The sequence below is a fragment of the Heptranchias perlo genome, chromosome X, assembly GCF_035084215.1.
Source record: "Heptranchias perlo isolate sHepPer1 chromosome X, sHepPer1.hap1, whole genome shotgun sequence".
Lineage (NCBI taxonomy): Eukaryota > Metazoa > Chordata > Chondrichthyes > Hexanchiformes > Hexanchidae > Heptranchias > Heptranchias perlo.
In genome coordinates this window covers 26351761-26377180 of record NC_090370.1, presented here as the reverse complement: position 1 = coordinate 26377180, position 25420 = coordinate 26351761, and the positions used below count along the sequence as shown (strand labels likewise).

At 42.4% G+C, this 25420-nt stretch overlaps 1 long non-coding RNA gene across 3 annotated transcripts in view; it reads right to left on the bottom strand.

Moving 5' to 3' along the window:
• The window catches only part of LOC137307130 (uncharacterized), a 42312-nt gene that overhangs the window by 16447 nt on the left and 445 nt on the right, over positions 1-25420 (bottom strand). The window contains exons 2-3 of one of the 3 annotated variants that reach the window (XR_010959049.1): positions 21051-21663; positions 19107-19323 (exon numbers count right to left, since the gene is read on the bottom strand). This is a non-coding gene — a long non-coding RNA (uncharacterized lncRNA). Of the gene's footprint in view, positions 1-19106; positions 19324-21050; positions 21721-25420 lie in introns of those variants that run through there. The other 2 variants (XR_010959048.1, XR_010959050.1) reach the window with 2 other exon arrangements.

Below are 25420 nucleotides of genomic sequence, written 5' to 3'. Positions count from 1 at the left end.
TTCTATGATTCCTCCACAAGGACACCCAAATCCCTTTTAAATCCCGATATAAACACACGAGGGAGAAATGAACAGAAGTGTATGCTGATAGGGTTAGATGAAATAGGGTGGAGGAGAGATAGAACAGGAGTTAAAGTTCAAAATTGGGTTAAGGCCAATTTTACTAAGCTGAGAAGTGATTTAGCAAAAGTGAAATAGAAACAGCTACTTGAAGTTAAATCAGTGTCAGAGCAGTCGGAGCCATTAAAAGGGAAATTCAAGGGTTTCAGAGTAAACGTGTTGCCACAAAGATAAAGGGTGGGACTGCCAAATCTAGAGCCTCCTGGGTGACAAGTAGCATACAGGGTAAGATAAAGCAAAAAAAAGGAATCTTATGTCAGACACCAAGTGCTCAATACTGCAGAAAGCCTAGAGGAGTATGGAAAATGAAATTAAATTAAATCGGTGAAATTTAAAAGGAAATTAGGAAAGCAAAGAATAATACTGGTAATTAAAATTACGGAAAACCCAAAAAATGTTTTATAAATGCATAAAGAGCAAGAGGATAACTGTGGAAAAAGTACAGACTATTGGAGATCAAAAAGCTAACCCATGTGTGGAGGTGGAAAATGTGGGTATGGTTCTAAATGAATACTTTAATTCTGTCTTCACAAAGGAGAGGGATAATGCAGGAATTGAAGTTAAGAAGGAGGAGTGTGAAATATTGGATGGGATAAACATAGCGAGAGAGGAAATATTAACGAGATTGGAATTTTTGACAGTCGATAAATCACTCGGCCCGGATGAAATGTATCCCAGGCTGCTCAGAAAAAACAAGGGAGGCATTAGCGGAGGTTCTGACCATCATTTTCCAATCCTCCCTGGCTACAGGTATGTGACAGAGGATTGGAGGACTCTTCAATCTGTACCATTGTGTAAAAAGGGAGAAAGAGATAGATAGAGTAATATATCCAGTCAGTCTAACCTCGGTGGTGGGCAAATTATTGGAATCGATTCTGAGGGATAACATTAACCTTCATTTAGAAAGGCACTGGTTAATCAAGGACAGTCAGCTTGGATTTGTTAAGGGAGGGTCGTGTCTGACTAACTTGATTGAATTTTTTGAGCAGGTAAGAAGGAGGGTAACGCGTTTGATCTCGTGTACATGGATTTTAGCAAGGCTTTTGACAAGCTCCCACATGGCAGACTGGTTAAAAAGTACAATCCCATGTGATCCAAGTGAGAGTGATTGATTGGCTCAGTAGCAGGAAGTAAAGGGAAATGGTCGAAGGGCATCTTTGCGACTGGAAGGCTGTTTTCAGGCGGGTTCTGCAAGGTTCAGTACTCGGTCCGTTGCTTTTTCTGGTATATATTAATGGTTTGGACTTGAATGTGGGGGGCTTGATCAAGAAGTTTGCAGGTGATACAAAAATTGGCTGTGTTGTTTTCAGTGAGGAGCAAAGCTGGAGACTGCAGGAAGATATTAATGGACAAGTCAGGTGGGCAGAAAAGTGGCAAATGGAATTCCATCCAGAGAAGTGTGAGATAATGCATTTGGGAAAGGCAAACAAGGCAAGGGAATAAACAATAAATGGGAGGATACTGAGAGTTGTAGAGGAACAAAGGGACCTTGGAGTGCATATCCACAGATCCCTGAAGGTAGCAGGACTTGTAGATAAGGTGCTTAAGAAGGCATATGGAATACATTCCTTTATTAGCCGAGGCATAGAATATAAGAGCAGGGAGGTTATACGAGAACTATATAAATCATTGGTTAGGCCACAGCTTGAATACTGCGTGTTGTTCTGGTCACACATTAAAAGAAAGATGTGATTGCACTCAGTAGGGTACAGAGGAGATTTACGAGGACATTGCAAGGGCTGGAGAATTTTAGCTATGAGAAAAGATTGGATAGGCTGGGGTTTGTTTTCATTGGAACAAAGGAGGCTGAGGAGAGATTTACTTGAGGTACATAATATAATGATGGGACTAGATAGAGTGGATAAAAATTACCTATTTCTCTTAGCAGAGATGTCAGTGCCAGGGGACACAGATTTAAAGGAATTGGTAGAAGGATTAGAGGGGAGTTGAGGACAAAGAAATTCATCAAGAGGGTGGTGGGGGTCTGGAACTCACTGCCTGAAAGGGTGGAAGTGGCAGAAACTCGCAACTCATTTAAAAAACACTTGGATGAGCACTTGAAGTGCCGTAACCTACACGGCTACGGACCAAGTGCTGGAAAGTGGGATTAAGCTGCATAGCTCTTTATCGGCCGGCACGGACACAGTGGGCCGAATTACCTCCTTCTGTGCTTTAACTTTCCATGATTCTATACCTTTATGTTTGTGTATGTGTATGTCTGTGCATGTGCCTTGATGTGTGTCCATGTGCCTTTATGTGTGTGTATTTGCCTGTATGAGTATGTATGAATATTTGTGCGTATCTGCCTTTATGTGTGTGTGTGTGGCTTTATGTGTGTGTATGTGTGTATATGTGTGTATGTTCCCGTATGTGTGTGTATGTGCCTTTATGTGTGTGTGTGTGTGCCCGTATGAGTGTGTGTGTGTGTATATGTATGTATGTGCCTTTATATATATATATATATATACATGTTTGTGTTTTTGCCCTATGTGTGTGTCTGTGACTTTATATGTAAGTATATGCGTGTATATGTGTGTATGTGCCTGTATGTATGTGTATGTTCATGTGTGTGTGTATGTGTGTGCGCATCTGTGACTTTATGTGTGTGGATGTGCTTTTCTGTGTATGGATGTGCCTATATGTGTTTGTATGTGTGTGCATGTGACTGTATATATTTGTGTGTGATGAAAGTGCTGCTCTCGGTACTTAGAATCATGCTGCTGACTGCCCGAGAGGGGCGGGTGGAAGAGAGACCAGACTCGGTGAGATATTAAAGAGTCGAGCAGCGAGCAGGAGAGAGAGGTCAGATTTAGTGCTGCATCAAGATTAGAGATGATTCAGGCCTATGTTATACAATTTTACAGAGTTTAGAGATGTTTCAGGCCTATGTTATACAATGTTACAGAGATTAGAGATGTTTCAGACCTATGTTATACAATTTTACAGAGATTAGAGATGTTTCAGACCTATGTTATACAATTTTACAGAGATTAGAGATGATTCAGGCCTGTGCTACACGTTGTTTCAGGGATTACAAATGTTTCAACCCTACGTATTCATTGTTGCAGAGATTACAGATGTTTCATGCCTATGATATACATTGTTGCAGCGATTACAAATGTTTGAGGCCTACGTTATTCATTGTTGCAGAGATTACAGATGTTTCAGGCCTATGTTATACATTGTTGCAGAGATTACAGATATTTCAGGCCTATGTTGTACATTTTCATAAATTGCTACCCTCCAGCAGTTCCTTTGATAGTCAGCTGCAGAGGATTTGTTTCCCGGGAATGCCAACTTGCAAAGCAAATTGAAAGTGCCAGAAGCTCTTCTAGGAAGTGGCCGGTTAACTCTGTGTCAGTTTAAAAGGGTTGGGCTGTCAGTCCTAGAACATTTTATGTCAGTTTAAAATGGGTGCGCTGTCAGTCCCGGATCACAGAATCAAGTTGCTGATCATAACCTGAACCCGCAGACAGCTCCATCACACTGGAGATCTCAACACACTGAGGTGAACTGGGGCATGAAAAACATTCATTTAATGAAACAAATACTTCAAACAGGAAGTATTGAGCCTACACAGAAATACGGAGATCAGAGGCGCCTGTAGCTCAGGCAAAGCAGTTAGGAAGGGAGATTTTAATTTTCACATAGACTGGGACATAAGGGCAATACATTTCTAGAGTGCATCGAGCTCAGTTTTCTCAAACAATATCATAGAACTGAGAGGTTGCACATGTCAGGAAAGAGAGAAAAAGCTGGGGCTCTTTTCTCTAGAAAGGAGAAGACTGAGGACTTACGTGATAGAGGTCTTTAAGATTAATGATCTGTTTGACAGGGTAGACGCAGAGAAGATGTTTCCGCTTGCAGGGGAGACCAGAACCAGGGGTCATTATTATAAGATAGTCACGAATAAATCGAATTGAATCGAAAAATGAATGCAGGAGAAACTTCTTTCCCCAGATGGTGCTGAGAATGTGAAACTTGCTACCACAAAGGATAGTTGAGACGAATAGCAAAGATGGATTTAAGGGGAGATACATGCAGAGAGAGAGAGAGCCTGCTCCGCCATTCAATCAGATCATGGCTGAACTTCCACCTCAACTCCAATTTCCCGCCCGATCCCCATACCCCTTGATTCCCCTAAAGTCCAAAAATCTATCAATCCCAGCCTTGAACATACTCAACGACTGAGCATCCACAGCCCTCTGGGGGAGAGAATTCCAAAGATTCGCAAACCTCTGAGTGAAGAAATTCCTCCTCATCTCAGTCGTAAATGGCCGACCCCTTGTCCGAAGACTGTTCGCCTTTGTTCGACACTCGCCAGCCAGGGGAAACAATCTCTCAGCATCGATCCTGTCAAGCCCCCTCCGAATCTTATATTCTATTTTATATGTTTCAATGAGATGCGAAATGAATAGAAGGATATGGTGATGGGGTTAGATGAAGAAATATGGGAGGGGGCTCGTTTGGAGCATAATCACTGGCATGGAACTGTTGGGCCGAATGGCCTGTTTCTGAGCTGTACAGTCTACGAAATCCTGGAATTTACCACACATTCGGCCCGTCATACCTGTGCTGGCACTTTGAAAGAAGTGCCCGATTTATTCCCACATCCCAGCTTTTTCCCCACAACCCTGCAAATTAGTCCTCTTCAAGGGCATGTCCAATTGCCTTTTGAAAGTTCTTATCGAATGTGGTTTCACTGTTCTTTCATATGTTGCATTCCAAATCATAATAAACCTCAGTGAAAAGTGTGTCCTCATTTCCCCTCTGGATCTTTTGCCAATCAGTTTATTATCACAGAGAGGACGGGTACAGAGAGAGAGAGAGTAGAGGGCAAGAGAAAGGGAGAGTATAGAGGGAGAGAGAGAGAGAGAGAGAGTAGAGGCAGAGCGATTAAGAGAGAGAGAGAGAGAGAGAGACAGAGACAGAGACAGAGGAGGGTGAGAAAGAGAGAGTAAAAGGAGACAGAAGGTAGAGGGAGAGAGAGTGGGACAGAGAGAGAGAGATAGAAAGAGTAAGGTGAGAAAGAGAGAGTAGAGAGAGAGAGGTTCAGAGAGAGAGAGAAGAGGGGATGAGGCAGAGAGAGGATAAAGAGAAGGAGAGCACAAAAAGTTAAAAAGAGACAGAGGGGAAGACTGAGAAAGACAAGGGGGAGAGTGAGAGTGACCGATCGAGGGACGCGAGAGAGAGAGAAACAGGCAGAGAGAGAGAAACAGGGGAGATACATACAGAGAGAGGGAGAGACGGGGACTGAGTGTGTGATAGAGACTGGTCAGAGAGAGAGTGGAATGACAGAGAGAGAGAGAGAGAGAGAGAATCAGGGTCACAGCATCACAGAGAGGTGGAATCACCGAGAATGGGGGGAGGCAGTGATCTCTGGGGAAGGCCCAGGCAACATCCCGGCCTCTGTTAGTAGATCTCATCCGGTGTCGGACTGGCACCCACACACAGAGCATGGGAGAGTGTTGATGGAGCTTTACTCTGTATCTAACCTCTGTTGTACCTGCCCTGGGATTGTTGAAGGGACAGTGTTGGAGGAGCTTCACTCTGTATCTAACCCGAGTTGGTCCTGCCGTGGTTGACGGTTGTTTTTGCGACTGGAAGGCTGTTTCCATTCGGGTCCCGCAAGGCTCAGTAGTAGGTCTCTTCTGCTTTTTGTGGTATATATTATTGATTTGGCCTTGAATGTGAGGAGCTTGACCATGAAGTTTGCAGATTATACAAAAATTGGCCGTGTGGTTGACCGTGAGGAGGAAGGCTGTAGACTTCAGGACGATATCAATGGACTGGTCAGGTGGGCAGAAAAGTGACAAATGGAATTCAATGCAGAGAATTGTGAGGAAATGCATTTGGAAACGGGAAACAAGGCAATGGAGTACACAATAAATGGGGGGATACTGAGAGGATTGGATGAACCAACGGACCTTGGAGTGCATGTTCACAGATCCCTGATGGTAGCAGGACAGGTAGATCAGATGGTTCGAAAGGCATACGGGATACTTTCCTTTTTTAGCGGAGTCATAGAATACAAGGGAGGTTATGCTAGAACAGCATAAAACATTGGTCAGGCGACAGCTTGAATACTTGCTGCAATTCTGGTCACCACATTACAGTAAAGATGTGATTGCACTCGAGAGGGGACAGAAGAGATTTGCCAGGATATTGCCAGCGCTGGAGAATTTTATCGATGAGTAAAGATTGAACATGCTAGGTTTGTTTTCTTTGGAACAGATGTTCAATAAAGCTCCGTCAACGCCAACACAGAAATCTCCAGAGCAGGGTCTTTGGTCAGAGTGTGGTCTGTCTTCAGAGTGGGGTCTGTGTTAAGCGTGGGGTCTGTGTTTAGAGCGTGATCTGTGTTCAGAGAGGGGTCTGTCTTCAGAGTGGGGTCTGTGTTCAGAGTGTGATCTGTGCTCAGAGTGTGATCTTTGTTCAGAGTGGGGTCTGTCTTCAGAGTGGGGTCTGTGTTCAGAGTGTGGTCTGTGTTCAGAGTGTGGTCTGTGTTCAGAGCGTGATCTGTGTTCACAGTGAGATCTGTGTTAAGCGTGGCGTCTGTGTTCAGAGTGGAGTATTTGTACAGAATCGGGTCTACTTGTTCAGAGTGGGGTCAATGTTCAGAGTGGGGTCTATGTTCAGAGTGGGGTCTTTGTTCAGAGTGGGGTCAATGTTCAGAGAAGGGTCTATGTTCAGAGTGGGGTCTTTGTTCAGAGAAGGGTCTATGTTCAGAGTGGGGTCTTTGTTCAGAGAAGGGTCCATGTTCAGAGTGGGGTCTTTGTTCAGAGAAGGGTCTATGTTCAGAGTGGGGTCTTTGTTCAGTGTTGGGTCAATGTTCAGAGTGGGGTTTGCTTAGAATGGTGTATTTGTTCAGAGTGGGGTCTTTGTTCAGAGTGCGGTCTGTGTTCAGAATTGGATTTGCGTTCAATGTGTGTCTGTGTTCAGAGTGGGGTCTGTGTTCATAGTGGGGACAGTGTTCAGAGTGGGTTCTGTGTTCAGAGTGCGGTCTGTGTTCAGAATTGGATTTGCGTTCAATGTGTGTCTGTGTTCAGAGTGGGGTCTGTGTTCAGAGTGGTGACAGTGTTCAGAGTGGTGACAGTGTTCAGAGTGGTGACAGTGTTCAGAGTGTGGACAGTGTTCAGAGTGAGGTCTGTGTTCCGAGTTTGGACAGTGTTCAGAGTGGGGCCTTTGATCAGAATGTGGTCTGTGTTCCGTGTGGGATCTGTGTTCAGTGTCAAGCTTTGTTTATAAATAGATTGCTCAGACGAATTGAAAAAAGGATTCAACTGCTTGCAGAATGTATAAGAGCGTGCGGCTCAAAGAGATAGAAAGAGGCAAAGCTCTCTGAAGAAATTGGTTTTATAGCAGCTTTTGAAGGCACTTGCAGACACCTTACAGACTATTTACCAATTCGGGACTTATTAAGGATGTCTTTTCATTACTGGCTCTAAATATGTTACGGTCTGAACTCTGCACAGCAATATTATCTGAAATATTTAGTTCCCAGGGGTGAATATTCAGAGTGTTCCCCTCATGTGACACGGGTCCCTGTCTCACAGTTTGTTCTGGACACAATTTTGTGAGAATTGCGCCTTCAACAAAACAGAATTCTTGCTTCCCCCTCAGCAATCTCTGTTCAGTATGAAGATATATTCTGTCGATGAGGTGGCTTTGTTGCTAGGAATCCGAAGTAAGGAATTCAGTTGAAAACTGACCAAAGTGCTACATTTACAGAGAAAAACAGCTAAAATGGGGAAAATAAAAAGCAGATTTACAGCATACTTATGGAAAGAAGTAAAGTGGAGGAGAGGAAGATTCGATGGCGAAGAGGAGGGGGAAATGTAAATGACATATGTAATGTAACAAAGGTAAGTGCAGCCATGGAGGGAGAAGGAGAAGTGAGGGGAGAGGAACAGCATCGTCCAGATGTACAATAATGTTTCCTGTACACTGACAAAGACATCTTCAGAATGGTGTCCGTGCTCAGAGTAGGGTCCGTGTACAGACTGGAGCCTGTATTCAGATTGGGATCTGTGTTCAGTGAGGGGTCTGTGTTCAGAGTATGGTCCTTATGCAGTGGTAGTTGGTATTCAGTGTCAGGTTTTGATTATAAATCGATACCTCAGGATACTTTACAAAGACTGCACGCAGAATGTGTGAGAGAGTGCGGATTAAAGCGAAAATTGAGGAAATGCCCTTTGAAGAAATAGGTTTTAATGATTCCTTTGAGGGCACATGATCGGCACCTCAGAGCAACTTTGCCAATTCAGGGACTTATAAAGGACAACGGTTCCAACTGTGAGCATGATTACAATTCCTCCCACCCCGCATCCTATCGGTTCTGTTTCTAGAGTGGGGACAGTGTTCAGAGTGGGGCTTGTGTTCAGAGTGGGACAGTGTTCAGAGCGGGGACAGTGTTCAGAGTGGTATCTGTGTTCATCGTGGGAATGTGTTCATAGTGGGAAATGAGTTCAGAGTGGGGTCTGTGTTTAGAGTGGAGTCTGTGTTCAGATTGAGGGATGTGTGCACAGTGGGGAATGTGTTCAGAGTGGGGTCTGTGTTCAGTGTCGGTCTGTGTTCTGTGTCAGGCTTTGTTTGTAAATATATATCTCATATTGCTTTACAAAGAATTCAACTGCGTGCAACATATGAGAGAGAGAGAGAGAGTGCGGGTTAAAGAGATTTTTGAAGGAACTTGATTGGCATCTTAGAGCAACTTTACCATTTCCGGTACTAATGAGGACATCTTTCATTACTGGCACGAAATATGTTAAGCTCTGAACTCCAAATAGCAATTTTACCTGAGATCTTTAAGTGTCAGGGGTGAATGTTCAGAGTGTTTCTCCTCACGTGATTGGAGGTCCTGCCTCACAGTTTGTTTCGGACAGAATATTGGTTGAATTCGAAATTCAACAAAACAGTTAGCTACTTCCCTTTGAGCAATCTCTGTCCCGGATGAAAATATATTCTTTCGATGAGGTTGCTTTGTTGCTTGCTATGAAAAGTAAGGAATTCAGTTGGAGAATGACCAAAATGTTCCTGTTACTCACTCAGGCAGATAAATTGGTGAAAATAAAAAGCAGACTTAAAGAAGATTATTAAACAGAAATAAAGTGGAGGAGAGGAGGATTCGGGGATGAAGAGGAAGGGGCAATGTAAATGACATATGTAATGTTCCAAAGGTGGGTGCAGCCACGGGGGTGAAGGAGAAGTGAGGAGAGAGGAACAACACCGAACAGATGTACAATAAAGCTCTGTCTTCACTAACACAGAAATCTTCAGAGTGGGGTCTGTGTTCAGAGGGTCGTCTTTTTACCAATTCAGGACTTACAGCCTCTTTACCAATTCAGGACTTATTCAGGGCATCTTTACGTTGCTGGCAGTAAATATTCTAAGGCCTCAACTCCGCACAGTACTTTTATCTCAGGTATTTAGGTCCCAGGGGTGAATATTCATAGTGTTCGCCTGATGTGACACAGGGCGCTGTCTCATAGTTTGTTCTGGATACAATTTTGTGAGAATTCCGCCTTCAACAAAACAGAATTCCTCCTTCCCCCTCAGCAATTTATGAAAATATATTCTGTCGATGAGGTGTCTTTGTTGCTCGGAATCCAAAGTAAGGAATTAAGTTAAAAACTGACCAAAGTCTTATGTGTACAGAGAAAAGCAACCAAAATGGCGAAAATAACAAGCAGGATTACAGTATACTTAGAGAAAGAAGCAAAGTCGCTGACGAAGATGAGGGGGAAATGTAAATGAAATATGTAATGTTACAATAGTGTGTGAAGCCATGGAGGGTGAAGGAGAAGTGAGTGGAGAGGAACAGCATCGTCCAGATGTAAAATAAAGTTTCCTGTACACTAACAAAGACATCTTCAGAATGGAGTCTGTGTTCAGAGAGGGGCCGCTATTCAGAGTATGGCCCTGATGCAGTGGTGGTCGGTATTCAGTGTCAGGCTTTGTTTGCAAACAGACACCTCAGATGACTTTACAAAGAATTCGAATGCACGCAGATTGTGTGAGAGAGTGCGGGTTAAAGAGAACATGGAGAAAAAGCCTTTTGAAGAAATTGGTTTTCTTTTGCGTCCACACGATCGGCACCTCAGGGCAAAGCTGCCAATTCAGCGACTGATTGAGAACACCGGCTCTCACCGCTACATTGACAACAACACCTCCCACCCCGCTTCCTGTGGGCTCTGTGTTCCCAGAGTGGGGACAGTTTTCAGAGTGGGCACAATGTTCAGTTTCGGTCTGTATTCGGTGTCAGGCTTTGTTTGTAAATAGATATCGGAGGTTGCGTTACAAAGAATTCAATTGCGCGCAGAATGTGAGGGAGAGACAGTGCGGGCTAAGGAGACAGGCGGAAAAACGAACTTTGAAGAAAGAGGTTTGAAACAGGTTTTTGAAGGCCCTTGAATGGCAATTTAGATCAACTTTACGAGTTCTGGGTCTATTAAGGATAACTTTCATTACTGGCACGAAATATGTTCGGGTCTGAGCTCCAGACAGGAATTTTATCTGAAATCTTTTGTCCCTGAGGTGAATGTCAGGAGCGTTTCTCCTCGTGTGACACAAAGTCCTGTCTCACAGTTTGTTTTGGACAGAATATTGTTTGAATTCGAACTACAACAAAACAGATACGTCCGTTCCCCATGAGCAATCTGTGTCCCTTACGAACACATATTCTGTTGATGAGGTGGCTTTGTTCCTTGGTATGAAAAGTAAGCAATTCAGTTGGAAAATTACCAAAATGTTTCAGTTACTGAGTCAGGCAATAAAATTGGGAAAATAAATAGCAGATTTAAAGAAGATTTACAGAAAGAACTAAAGCGGAGGAGAAGAGAATTCGGTGTTGAAAAGGAAGGGGGAAATGTAAATGAGATATGTAATGTTCCGAAGGTGGTAGAGCAACGGGGGTGATGGAGAATTGAGGAGGGAAGAACAGCATCGTCCAGATGTACAATAAAACTCTGTCTACACTAACACAGGAATCTTAAGAGTGGGATCTGTTTTCAGAATGGTGTTTGCGTTCAGTGTGAAGCCTGCATATGGAGTGGGGTATGTGTTCAGAGTGGGGTCTGTGTTCAGAGTTGGGCCTGTGTTCAGAATGGGGTCTGTGTTCAGAGTTGGGCCTGTGTTCACAGTGGTGTCTTTGTTCAGAGTGTGGTCTGTGTTTCGGCTTTGGTCTATGTTCAGAGTGGAGTCTGTGTTCTGAGAGGAGTCTGTGTTCCGTGTGGGATCTGTGTCCAGTGTCAGGCTTTGTTTAACAAAAGAAAACTCAGACTAATATATAAAGGATTCAACTGCGTGTATACTGTATGAGAGAGTGCAGCTTAAAGAGATAGATGGAGGGAAAGCTCTCTGAACAAATTGGATTTAAAGCAGCTTTTGAAGGCACTTGCAGACACTTCACAGCCTCTTTACAAATTCAGGATATATTCAGGAAATCTTTTCATTACTGGCGCTGAATACTTCAAGGCCTGAACTCCACACAATAGGTTATCTCAGGTATTTAGTTCCCAGGGGCAAATGCTCATAGTGTTCCCCTCATGTGACACAGGGCGGTGTCTTACATTTTCTTCTGGATACAACCTTGTGAGAATTACGCCTTCAACTGAACAGAATTCCTCCTTCCCCCTGAGCAATCTCTGTCCGCGTGAAAATATATTCTGTCGATGAGGTGGCTTTGTTGCTCGGCATCCAAAGGAATTGAATTGAAAACTGACCAACGAGTTATATTTACAGAGAAAAGCAACTAAAGTGGGGGAAATAAAAAGCAGATTTACCGCATACTTTGAGAAAGAAACAAAGTGGAAGAGAAGAAGATTCAATGACGAAAAGGCGGGGGAAATGTAAATGACATAAGTAATGAAACAACGATGGGTGGAGCCGAAGGGGTGGTGCGGGGAGAAGGAGAAGTGAGGAGAGAGGCACAGCGAAGTCCAGATGTACAATAAAGTTTCCTGTACACTAACAAAGACATCTTGAGATTAGGGTCTGTGTTTAGAGAGGGGTCTCAATTCAGAGTATGGCCCTGATGCAGTGGTGGCCGGTATTCAGTGTCAGGCTTTGTTTATAAATAGATATCTCAGATGACTTTACAAAGAATTCGAATGCACGCAGATTGTGGGAGAGAGTGCGGGTTGAAGAGAAGATGGAGGAAAAGCCTTTTGAATAAATCGGTTTTCTTTTGTGTCCACATGAGCGGCACCTCAGAGCAACTCTGCCAATTCAGGGACTTATTCAGAACACCGGCTCTCACAGCTACATTGATACACCACCTCCCACCCCGCTTCCTGTGGGGTCTGTGTTCCCAGAGTGGGGACAGTTTTCAGAGTGGGGGCAATGTTCAGTTTCGATCTGTTTTCAGTGTCAGGCTTTGTTTGTAAATAGATATCGGAGATTGCTTTACAAAGAATTCAACAGCGCGCAGAAGGTGAGGGAGGGACAGTGCGTGGTTAGGAGATAGGTGGAGAAAATAACATTGAAGAAACAGGTTTTAAATGGGTTTTTGATGGCACTTGAATGGCAACTTAGAACAACTTTATCAGTTCAGGGACAATTGAGGATGACTTTCATTACCGCACGAAAAATGTTCGGGTCTGAGCAAAACATAACAATTCTACCTGAGATCTGTAGGTCCCAGGGGTGAATGTTCGGAGTGTTTCACCTGATGTGACACAAAGTCCTATCTAACAGTTTGTTTTGGACAGAGTATTGTTTGAATTCGAACTTCAAAAAAACAGTTACCTCCGTTTCCCCTGAGCAATCTGTGACCCTTACGAAAACGTATTCTGTTGATGAGGTGGCCTTGTACCTTGGGAGGCAAAGTAAGCAATTCAGTTGGAAAATGACCAAAATATTTCAGTTACTGGGCCAGGATGGTAAAAAGGGGAAATAAAAAGCTGATTTAAAGAAGATTTACAGAAAGAACTAACTTGGAGGAGAGGAGAATTCAGAGATGAAAAGGAGAGGGCAATGTAAATGAAATATGCAATGGTGCAAAGTTGGGTGGAGCCCTGGGGGTGAAGGAGAAGTGAGGAGAGAGGAACAGCATCGTCCAAATGTAGAATAAAGCTTCCTCTGCACTAACACAGAAATCTTCAGAGTCGGGTCTTTGTTCAGAGTGGGGTCTGTGTTCAGAGTGGTGTCTATGTTCAGAGTGGGGTCTATGTTCAGAGTGGGGTCCATGTTCAGAGTGGGGTCTATGTTCAGAGTGGGGTCCGTGCTCAGTGTGGGGTCCATGTTCAGAGTGGGGTCCATGTTCAGAGTGGGGCCTATGTTCAGAGTGGGGTCCGTGCACAGAGTGGGATTCGTGTTCATAGTGGGGACAGGTTTCAGAGTGGGGACAGTGTTCGGAGTGGTGTCTGTGATCATCGAGGGGACTGTATTCAGAGTGGGGTCTATGTTCAGTGTCAGGCTTTGTTTGTGAATAGATATCTCTGATTGCTTCACAAAGTATTCAACTGCGTGCAGATGGTGAGGGAGTGTGCGGGTTAAAGAGATAAATGGAGGAAATACCTTCTAAGAAAAGGGTTTGAAACAGTTTTTTGAAGGCACTTGATTGGCAGCTGAGAGCAACTTTACCATTACCGGTACTAATAACGACGACTTTCATTACTGGCACGAAATATGTTGGGCTCTGAACTCCAAATAGCAATTTTACCTGAGATCTTTAATCTCAGGGGTGAATGTTCAGAGTGTTTCTCCTCATGTGACACAAGGTCCTGCCTCACAGTTTGTTTCGGACAGAATATTCGTTGAATTCGAAATTCAACAAAACAGATACCTACTTCCCTCTGAGCAATCTCTGTCCCGTATGAAAATATATTCTGTCGATGAGGTGGCTTTGTTCCTTGGTGTGCAAAGTAAGGAGTTCAGTTGGAGAATGACCAAAATGCTTCAATTACTGAGTCAGGCAGGTGAAATGGAAAAATAAAAAGCAGATTTAAAAAAAGATTTGCAGAAAGAACTGAAGTATTGGAGAGGAGAATTCGGGGATGAAGAGGAAGGGGGAATGTAAATGGCATATATAATATTCCAAAGGTGGGTGGAGCCACGGAGATGAAGGAGAAGTGAGGAGAGAGGAACAACATCGCCCAAATATAAAATAAAGCTCCATCAACGCTAACACAGAAATCTTCAGATTGGGTCTTTGTTCACAGTGAGGTCTGTGTTCAGAATAGGATTTGCGTTCAGTGTGATGCCTGTGTGCAAAGTAGAGTTTATGTTCAGAGAGGGGTCAGTGTTCAGAGTGGGGCCTGTGTTCAGAGTATGGTCTGAGTTCTGAGTAGTGTCTTTGTTCAGATTGGTGTCTTTGTTCAGAGTGGGGTGTATGTGTGCAGAGTGGGATTTGTGTTCAGAATGTGGCCTGTGTTCAGAGTATGGTCTGAGTTCCGAGTAGTGTCTTTGTTCAGAGTGGTGTCTGTGTTCAGAGTGGGACCTGTGTTCAGAGTATTGTCTGAGTTCCGAGTGGTGTCTTTGTTCAGAGTGGGGTATGTGTTCAGAGTGGGATTTGTGTTCCGTGTGGGATCTGTGTTCAGAGTGGGATTTGTGTTCAGAATGTGGCCTGTGTTCAGAGTGTAGTTTGTGTTCTGAGAGGAGTCTGTGTTCCGTGTGGGATCTGTGTTCAGTGTCAGGCTTTGTTTATAAATAGATACCTTAGACTAATTTATAAAGGATTCATCTGCTTGCATAATGTGAGAGAAAGTCCGGCTTAAAGAGATAGATGGAGACAAAGCTCTTTGAAGAAACTGGTTTTAAAACAGCTTTTGAAGGCACTTGTAGACACCATAGAGAAATTTTATAATTCAGGACATAATAAGGACATCTTTACATTACTGGCACTAAATATTTTAAGGCCTTAACTCCGCACAGTACTTTTATCTCAGGTATTTCGGTCCCAGGATTGGATGTTGATCGTGTTCCCCTCATGTGACACAGGGCGGTGTCTCATAGTTTGTTCCGGATACAATTTTGTGAGAATTACGCCTTCAACAAAACAGAATTCCTCCTTCCCCCCGAGCAATCTCTGTCCCGTATGAAAATATATTCTGTCGATGAGGTGGCTTTGTTGTTATGAATCCAAATTAAGGAATTAAGTTCAAATCTGACTAAAGTGTCATATTCACAGAGAAAAGCAACTAAAATGTTGAAAATAACAAGCAGATTTACAGCATACTAAGAGAAAAAAATAAAGTGCAGGAGAGGAAGATTCGATGACGAAGTTGAGGGTGAAATGTAAATGAAATATTTAATGTTACAATATTGTGTGAAGCCATGGAGGGTGAAGGAGAAGTGAGGGGAGAGGAACAGCATCGTCCAGATGGACAATGAAGTTTCCTGTACACTGACAAAGACAACTTCAGAATGGAGTCTGTGTTCAGAATATGTTCCTTATGCAGTGGTGGTCGGTATTCAGTGTCAGGCTGTTTATAAATAGATGCTCAGATGACTTTACAAAGAATTCGACTGCACGCAGAATATGGTAGAGAGTGCAGGTTAAAGAGAAAATGGAGGAAAAGCATTTTGAAGAAATAGGTTTTCTTTTGGGTCCACATGATCTGCACCTCAGAGCAACGCTGCCAATTCAGTGACTTATGAAGAACACCGGCTCTCACCGCCACATTGATTACAGCGCCGCCCACCCCACCTCCGGTGGGCTCTGTGTTCCCAGAGTGGGGACAGTCTTCAGAGTGGGGGCAATATTCAGTTTCGATCTGTATTCAGTGTCAGGCTTTGTTTGTAAATAAATATCGGAGATTGCTTTACAAAGAATTCAACAGAATGTGAGGGAGGGACAATGCATGGTAAGGAGATAGGTGGAGAAAATAACATTGAAGAAACAGGTTTTAATAGGTTTTTGACGGCACTTGAATGGCACCTTAGAACAATTTAATCAGTTCATGGACTATTGAGGATGACTTTCATTACTGCACGAAACATGTTCGGGTCTGAGCAAAACATAACAATTCGACCTGAGATCTGTCGGCCCCAGGGGTGAATGTTCGGAGTGTTTCACCTCATGTGACACAAAGTCCTATCTCACAGTTTGTTTTGGACAGAATATTGTTTGAATTCGAACTTCAACAAAACAGATACCTCAGTTGCCCCTGAGCAATCTGTGTCCCTTACCAAAACGCATTCTGCTCCTTGGTCTGCAAAGTAAGCAATTCACTTGGAAAATGACCAAATATGTTTCAGTTACTGGGTCAGGCTGGTAAAATGGGGAAAATAAAAAGCTGATTTAAGGAAGATTTACAGAAAGAACTTAAGTGGAGGAGCGGAGAATTCGCGGATGAAAAAGTAGCTATGAACCATACATTCGTCATAAGCCTCAATTTTCTGTTTCATTTTAATCTCTATTTCTTTACTCATCCAGGGAGCTCCAGCTTTGGGTGCCCTTCCTTTCCCCCTCGTAGGAATGTGTCGACTAAACAGACACAGAATGATCTGAGACTGACAGCACACCCATTTTAAACAGACACAGAATGATCCGGGACTGACAGCACACCCCTTTTAAACAGAGACAGAATGATCCGGGACTGACAGCACACCCATTTTAAACAGACACAGAATGATCCGGGACTGACAGCACACCCCTTTTAAACAGACACAGAATGATCCGGGACTGACAGCACACCCATTTTAAACAGACACAGAATGATCCGGGACTGACAGCACACCCATTTTAAACAGACACAGAATGATCCGGGACTGACAGCACACCCCTTTTAAACAGACAGAGAATGATCCGGGACTGACAGCACACCCATTTTAAACAGACACAGAATGATCCGGGACTGACAGCACACCCATTTTAAGCAGACACAGAATGATCCTGGATTGGTTAAAGGAAAGAAACAGAAAGAATGAATAAACGGGTCATTGTCGGGTTGGCAGGGTGCAACTGGTGGGGTGCCGCAGGGATCAGTCCTTGGGCCTCAGCGATTTACAATCTATATTGATGAATTAGATGAAGGGACAGTGTAATGTGTCCAAGTTCACTGACGATACAAAGCTCGGTTGGAAAGTGAATTGTGAGGAGGACACAAAGAGTCTGCGAAAGGATAGAGACAGATTAAGTGAGTGGACAAGACGGTGACAGTTGGGGCATAATGTGTGGAAATGTAAGGTTATTCACTTTGGTAGGAAGAATAGAAAAGCAGAATATTTTAAAATGGTGGGGGACTATTAAATATTGGTGTTCACAGAGACTTATCCTTGTGCAAGAAACACAAAAATGTAGTATGCAGCTACAGCAGCTAATTAGGAAAGCAAATGGCATGTTGGCCTTTATTGCAAGGGGGTTGGAGTACAAGAGAGAGGAAGAATTATTAAAGCTTTAGTGAGACCTCACCTGGAGTGTTGCGTCCAGTTTTGGCCTCCTTATTTAAGGAAGGGTTTCCTTGCCTTGGAGGCGTTGCAACGAAGTTTCAATAGATTAATTCGTGGGATGAGAGGGTTGTCCCATGAGGAGAGATTGAGTAGATTGGGCCTGTACTCCCTGGAGTTTAGAGCAACGAGAGCTGATCTAATTGAAACATATAAGATTATGAGGGGGGTTGACAGGGTAGATGCTGAGAGATTGTTTCTGGAACTAGGGGGCATTGTCTCAGGATAAAGGGTCGGCCATTCAAGACTGAGATGAGGAGGAATTTCTTCACGCAGAGTGTTTTGAATCTTTGGACCTCTCTACACCAGAGGGCTGTGGATGATGAGTCATTGAATATATACAAGGCTGAGATGGATAGATGTTTGAATTGTGATCAAATTCCATCCTATCTCCTCTCAAACTTCCTTTAACAGCCTCGGGTGCCTTATCTCTGAGTTCAGTGACTTATCGACCTCGGCTATTAAATTCAGATACAGATCCGTCTCCACAGTTGACTCGAAATATGGTCCCACATCCTCCTCTGGTACAACAACATTTTCACACCTGCCATCACTTTTAGAAACAAAATAAAATAAAATATTTTGTTTCTCCCCAAAACCTCATCCACCACAGCCCAGTCTTACAGATACTGGATCATATCTCCCAAGATTCTGACTTTCCAAATGTATTTGGAATGATTTGTAGATTCTGAGACATAACACACAACCTGAACTCCAATTCAGTGGAATGTTGACCCGTTCTCGTTTTTCTTCGCTTTTCATATCAAGTTACTTCTCCTGTCACTACTTCAAAACCTCCTTCCGTTTTCCTGCTAATAACTTTTCACTATTTCATAAATCTTCTGTTCCTGCTCCAACAGTTTTATTATTTCCACTCTCTAGTCTCAGATCCGGATATTTCACACGCTCCAGTCCTATCAGGTGAAACCCTCCCACTGCTCCATGTGCTCAGTCTGTCAAACCGTTGTTGTTTGTCGGTTCAGATCGTAACCATCCCTTCCCTTCTTCCTGAACTCACCCTGGTGTCCCAAAAACATGAACTCTTCCCTCCTGCTCCAGCCCTGCAGCCGCACATTGACCTGCCTCATATTGTCCTCCTTAAGCAGCCCAGCGCAAAACAATCCAGAGATCACCACCTTGAGGCCTTGTTTTTCAGTCTAGAGCTCAAATATTAATATTCCCTCTGTAAACCTAGCTCTTCCCTTGTTATTGGTTGCGGCCATGACTATTTACTGCTCTCCTTTCCTTCCCAGAGATGGTCCCACCTGTTCCAGGAAGTTAGTCCCTCTGACATCAGGAAGGCAACTTACCAATTGGGACCTGTTCATGGCTGCAGAAGAGTATGTTTATTCGCCTGACTATAGAATATCGCACCACTATCGCTCCCCTATCCCTGTGCCCAACCTGCCTCTCATACCTGCCCCACTCGGAGTGTCCCCTTACTCCCTGGTGTCAAACTATTACTCAGGAAGACCATCCTGAGTCCCTGTCTCTATCCACCTTACAGTCCCCAACACCAGTTATCGAGCGAACAGTTCCAGTACTGATGTCCCTCCACCTGAGACTGCACACTGCCCCATTAGATGTTCACTCACTTTCCTCTATCTGCACAGTATCTGCTCGGTTTTCTCTTCCTGATTGAGCGGCAGGTTCTTGTTCGTGATCTGAACCGTTTATCAGGACACAATTGATATTTTAAGGCTGTTCTGAACCAACCGGTGTCTATTCTCATTCTTGTTGATGATGTTGGATCTTCTCCCCTGTTTGGACCTTCAGCCATGGTGGTGACAGGCGTTCCAAGATCCTGATGCTCTGTAATGAATAGATTAATAGGAGGGTTAGACTGAAATATTAAAATAAGAAGGATAAAACGTCGCCTTGTCGCGATATCAAGTCCCTCCTCCCCCATCAGTGGAACAACTGTTCGCTCTGGAATTGAGCATTTCCCGACTGTTCCCAACAACTCTCCACATCGGGTGCGGCACAGACAGCTGCCCAGTGAAACCCAATGAGTCCCGCTGATCTCCACAACCCAGTTCCAGACGGCCGAGATTCTTCACTGGGAGCATCAATTGGTAAGATTTACTCACAGTGCAGGCCAACACTGGAATTATTCTGAGGGAGTGAATATTCTGGAGGGCAATTTTGAGCGAGGTGATGAATTAAATAATCCTTCACTCGGTTTTACCCAGTCTGGCGCTATTGTATTATTTTATTCACAGATTTGTTTTAATATTTTTGATTTGTTGAGTTTTGATATTAAATTCTGGCATTTTATGAACCTGATATCTATCTACATACACAAGATGGAGCTGGGTGTGATTTCTCTGCTCTCTATGGGTAGTGACATTGTCCGTGTGTTCATGGAGATGTGTTTTGTTTGATGCTTCTATTTGAATATATTTACCATATCTCTCATGGTATCAGCACCTAACTAATGAGCACTGGAGGAGGTAAGGAATTTTATACCATTCAATAATATTAGCACTAATGTATAATGTTATGAATCGTGTAACTTTAAACAGGTGTTGCACATTTATTTTTGGAGCATCTTTAGGGGTCTTCCAATCTCGGAAAACACCACAAATATATAATTTGTAAATTTGACTGCTGTTTTACAATCATTATTCCCAATTGTGTGTGTGCCTCGCTGTGTGTGCGCACAAAGGCAAGAGCAACCAATCAAACTATTAGTCACCGTAATTTCCTGTCCACACTGTGGAAATGTCAAAGAGATTAATCTCGGACAGTAATTTCATCAAACTATAGTTGAAGTTATTCTCTGGCATTAATGTACAACCAAGTTTGAGACCTTGTAAGATGCAGTTATCTGTTGTTTCATTCACTCTAACACGAGTGTAATAAAAGAAGAGCAACAAAAACTTACATTTACATGTACACTAATTACATTAGAGTTATCAAACACAAGATTAATTTGAGTGCTCAGTTATTTTTTATATAAAGCCGAGGGAACGGGTCCTCCGACCTGTTGGTAATTTCAGTAGTTACTTTCTGTATAAAGATTAGTGATGGACCCTCCGACCTGTTGGAAATTTTAGCAGTTATTTTTTGTGCAAAGATTAGTGATGGACCCTCCTACCTGTTGGTAATTTCAGTAGTTATTTTTTGTGCAAAGATTAGTGATGGACCCTCCTTCCTGTTGGTAATTTCAGTAGTTATTTTTTGTGCAAAGATTAGTGATGGACCCTCCTACCTGTTGGTAATTTCAGTAGTTATTTTTTATGTGAAGATTAGTGATGGACCCTCCTACCTGTTGGTAATTTGAGTGAATATTTTTCCATAAAGATTAGTGATGGATCCTCCTACCTGTTGATATTAAAAGTAATTACTCAAATTCCTAAGATTAGCGATCAGGAACCACCTATCTGTATGAAAGATGGTTTCAGCCCTGAACCGGTTTCCCTTTAAAACATTCCTGAAGTTTGTTTCTGTTTGCACGGAGCGGCCTTTCTTTCTTCAGTTGAACCAATTTAACAAATAACATCCTCAATAACACATTTTAGAAAAAACTGAAGTACCTGCTCTATTCCTCCACCAAATTCCGATTAAACCAATTAATTATAATTCATCAGGAACAAGTTTTGTCTCCGATGTTGCTCCTATCCTGTGATTGGATGGCGTTTAGTCCTCCCTCGGGTTACCATCGGTTGATTTTCCAAGGACCCAGCAGAGAGCGATTCTTGGCCATTGCGAATGTGTTAACCCTTTACTGAGCTGAACTGTGTGTTCGATCTGTCTTTGATCAGTTCAATAAAAGTGCACCGGGAACGAAACATTTCAGTGAGTAAAACGAGCGAGTGTCAAAGTTAAAAATAAATGCTTATAGAGTGAGAAAGGCCAGTTTCCCACCCGTGTTCACTGAATATCAAATTCTAACATGGGGAGGAGGCACATCTGGACGAGGATGGTGTAAATCTCCAGAGTTCATGTTCCTGCTTTCCGTCCTGTAACCGCTTTAAAATGTGTCTCTGGGGAGATTGATGGGATCCATGTTGGGATGAGCCCTGAAATTCCCGGAGTAAAGTCGCCGGCCTTCAGTCAGTGTCTGAGCGAACAATTCGTGAATTGTTCCATCCGCGAGGAATGGAGAGCTTGCTCCGCCGGGGAACATATCTGACCGCGGGAAGTCGGCTTTAGAAAAGAGGAAGGGGCAGAAAAAGTTAATTAAAAAAACAAATTGAAACAACATTAACCTGACCTTGATCCCGCAAGGATTTTCCGCCTCTCAATGTCCGTTTAGATTTTGCAAATTATATCCTTGTTATTTCATTACAACCAATCGAGTAAACGTTCCTTGCTTTATTTTAGCAAGTTGCAAATTGTGAATTTGATCTGATCCTTGTTGTGAGATTCAGAGCTCCGCCCTCTGTGAAAGCTGCTGCCAGACATCAGGATGGATTTCAACACAAACATTCCTCATTTGTTTCAGAACAGGGAAGGCCTTTCTGATGGAATCTAATCGAACCGGGTTGACAATTCGCTGCCACGTCAATTGTGAACGAAGTTGGTTGTAAATTTTACTTTTTCTCTTCTGGTTCCAGGGAAGTTCAGTAAAACAGATACTTGGTTCGAAATAAATTGTTACATTTGCATCAGCGTCGTTGTTTGCTAAAAGTCCCATCGATTTTCTGATGTTTGCGCTTTCAACCCTGGGGCCAAAATCCAGTATTTCGTCAGTGAACTGAGGAGAGGCTGTTTCTCCAAGTGAGGACATTAACCATTTAACGGCCGAATCAAACTGTCGCTGAGCATCAATCACCTCAATCACTGGGGGAATGAGTACTGACTTTCCACAGTTACATTTATCATAGTAAATATTCAGCAGATAAACCAGTTACATCGTTAAATCCGGAAAGGGCCATTCCTGTGCTGTGATTGGTATAAGGATTGGATTTCCTTTATTTTCAGGGGGTTCACAGACAGAAATAAATAGCCCCTCCCCGGGATGGAAGTGTCTGAAGAGAGAAAGTTTTTGACGACAGATTCCGAGGGACGAATTTTTGTGATCAATCCCAGGGACAGATTGTGGTGATAATTCCGAGGGACGGATTGTTGTGATCCATCCCAGGGACAGATTGTAATGATAATTCCGAGGGACGGATTGTTGTGATCCATCCCAGGTACAGATTGTAATGATAATTCCGAGGGACGGATTGTTGTGATCAATCCCAGGGACGGATTATGGTGATAATTAAATACTCTGTTAAATGGACAGTTTGGGTAAATGGTCAATTAATATATCATTAAATACACTGTTAAATGGACAGTGTTGGTAAATGGTCAGTTAATATATCATTAAATACACTTTTCAATAGACAGTACTGGTAAATGTTGGATTACATATCATTAAATACACTGTTCAATGGACAGTGTAGGTAAATAGTGGGTTTGTATATCATTAAATCCACTCTTAAATGGACAGTGTGGGTAAATGGTGGGTTTATATATCATTAAATAAACTGTTCAATGGACAGTGTGGGTAAATGGTGGGTTTATATATCATTAAATACACTGTTCAATGGACAGTGTGAGTAAATGGTGGGTTTATATAAATTTTAATTCCACTGTTAAATGGACAGTGTGGGTAAATGGTGGGTTTATATATCATTAAATACACTGTTAAATGGACAGCGTGGGTAAATGGTGGGTTTATATATCATTAAATAAACTGGAAAATGGACAGTGTGAGTAAATGGTGGGTTCATATATCATTAAATAAACTGTTAAATGGACCGTGTGGGTAAATGGTGGGTTTATATATCATTAAATACACTGTTAAATAGACAGTGTGGGTAAATGGTGGGTTTATATATCGTTAAATACACTGTTAAATAGACAGTATTGGTAAATGGTCAGTTAATATATCATTAAATACACTTTTCAATAGACAGTACTGGTAAATGTTGGATTACATATCATTAAATACACTGTTCAATGGACAGCGTGGGTAAATGGTGGGTTTATATATCATTAAATAAACTGGAAAATGGACAGTGTGAGTAAATGGTGGGTTCATATATCATTAAATAAACTGTTAAATGGACCGTGTGGGTAAATGGTGGGTTTATATATCATTAAATACACTGTTAAATAGACAGTGTGGGTAAATGGTGGGTTCATATATCATTAAATACACTGTTCAATGGACAGTGTGGGTAAATGGTGGGTTTATATATCATTAAATACACTGTTCAATGGACAGTGTGGGTAAATGGTGGGTTTATATATCATTAAATAAACTATTAAATGGACAGTTTGGGTAAATGGTCAATTAATATATCATAAAATACACTGTTAAATGGACAGTATTGGGAAATGGTCAGTTAATATATCATTAAATACACTTTTCAATGGGCAGTACTGGTAAATAGTGGGCTTATATATCATTAAATCCACTGTTCAATGGACAGTGTGAGTAAATGGTGGCTTTATATATCATTAAATACACTGTTAAATGGTTCGAAATAAATTGTTGCATTTGCATCAGCGTCGTTGTTTGCTCAAAGTCCCATCGATTTTCTGATGTTTGCGCTTTCAACCCTGGAGCCAAAATCCAGTATTTCGTCAGTGAACTGAGGAGAGGCTGTTTCTCCAAGTGAGGACATTAACCATTTAACGGCCGAATTAAACGATCGCTGAGCATCAATCACCTCGATCACTGGGGGAATGAGTACTGACTTTCCACAGTTACATTTATCACAGTAAATATTCAGCAGATAAACCAGTTACATCGTTAAATCCGGAAAGGGCCATTCCTGTGCTGTGATTGGTACAAGGATTGGATTTCCTTTATTTTCAGGGGGTTCACAGACAGAAATAAATAGCCCCTCCCCGGGATGGAAGTGTCCGAAGAGAGAAAGTTTTTGACGACAGATTCCGAGGGACGGATTGTTGTGATCAATCCCAGGGACAGATTGTGGTGATAATTCCGAGGGACGGATTGTTGTGATCAATCCCAGGGACAGATTGTGGTGATAATCCCGAGGGACGGATTGTTGTGAACAATCCCAGGGGGAGATTGTGGTGATAATCCCGAGGGACGAATTGTTGTGATCAATCCCAGCAACAGATTGTGGTGATAATTCCGAGGGACGGATTGTTGTGATCAATCCCAGCAACAGATTGTGGTGATAATCCCGAGGGACGGATTGTTGTGATCAATCCCAGGAACAGATTGTGGTGATAATTCCGAGGGACGGATTGTTGTGATCAATCCCAGGGACGGATTATGGTGATAATTAAATACTCTGTTAAATGGACAGTTTGGGTAAATGGTCAATTCATATAGCATAAAATACACTGTTAAATTGACAGTATTGGTAAATGATCAGTTAATATATCATTAAATACACTTTTCAATAGGCAGTACTGGTAAATGGTGGATTACATATCATTAAATACATGTTCAATGGACAGTGTAGGTAAATAGTGGGTTTATATATCATTAAATCCACTGTTAAATGGACAGTGTGAGTAAATGTTGGGTTTATATATCATTAAATACACTGTTAAATGGACAGTGTTGGTAAATGGTGGGTTTATATATAATTAAATACACTGTTAAATGGACAGTGTTGGTAAATGGTGGGTTTATATATCATTAAATACACTGTTAAATGGACAGTGTGGGTAAATGGTGGGTTTATATATCATTAAATAAACTGTTAAATGGACAGTGTGGGTAAATGGTGGGTTTATATATCATTAAATACACTGTTAAATGGACAGTGTGGGTAAATGGTGGGTTTATATATCATTAAATACACTGTTAAATGGACAGTGTGGGTCAATGGTGGGTTTATATATCATTAAATACACTGTTAAATGGACAGTGTGACAAAATGGTGGGTTGATATAAATTTTAATTCCACTGTTAAATGGACAGTGT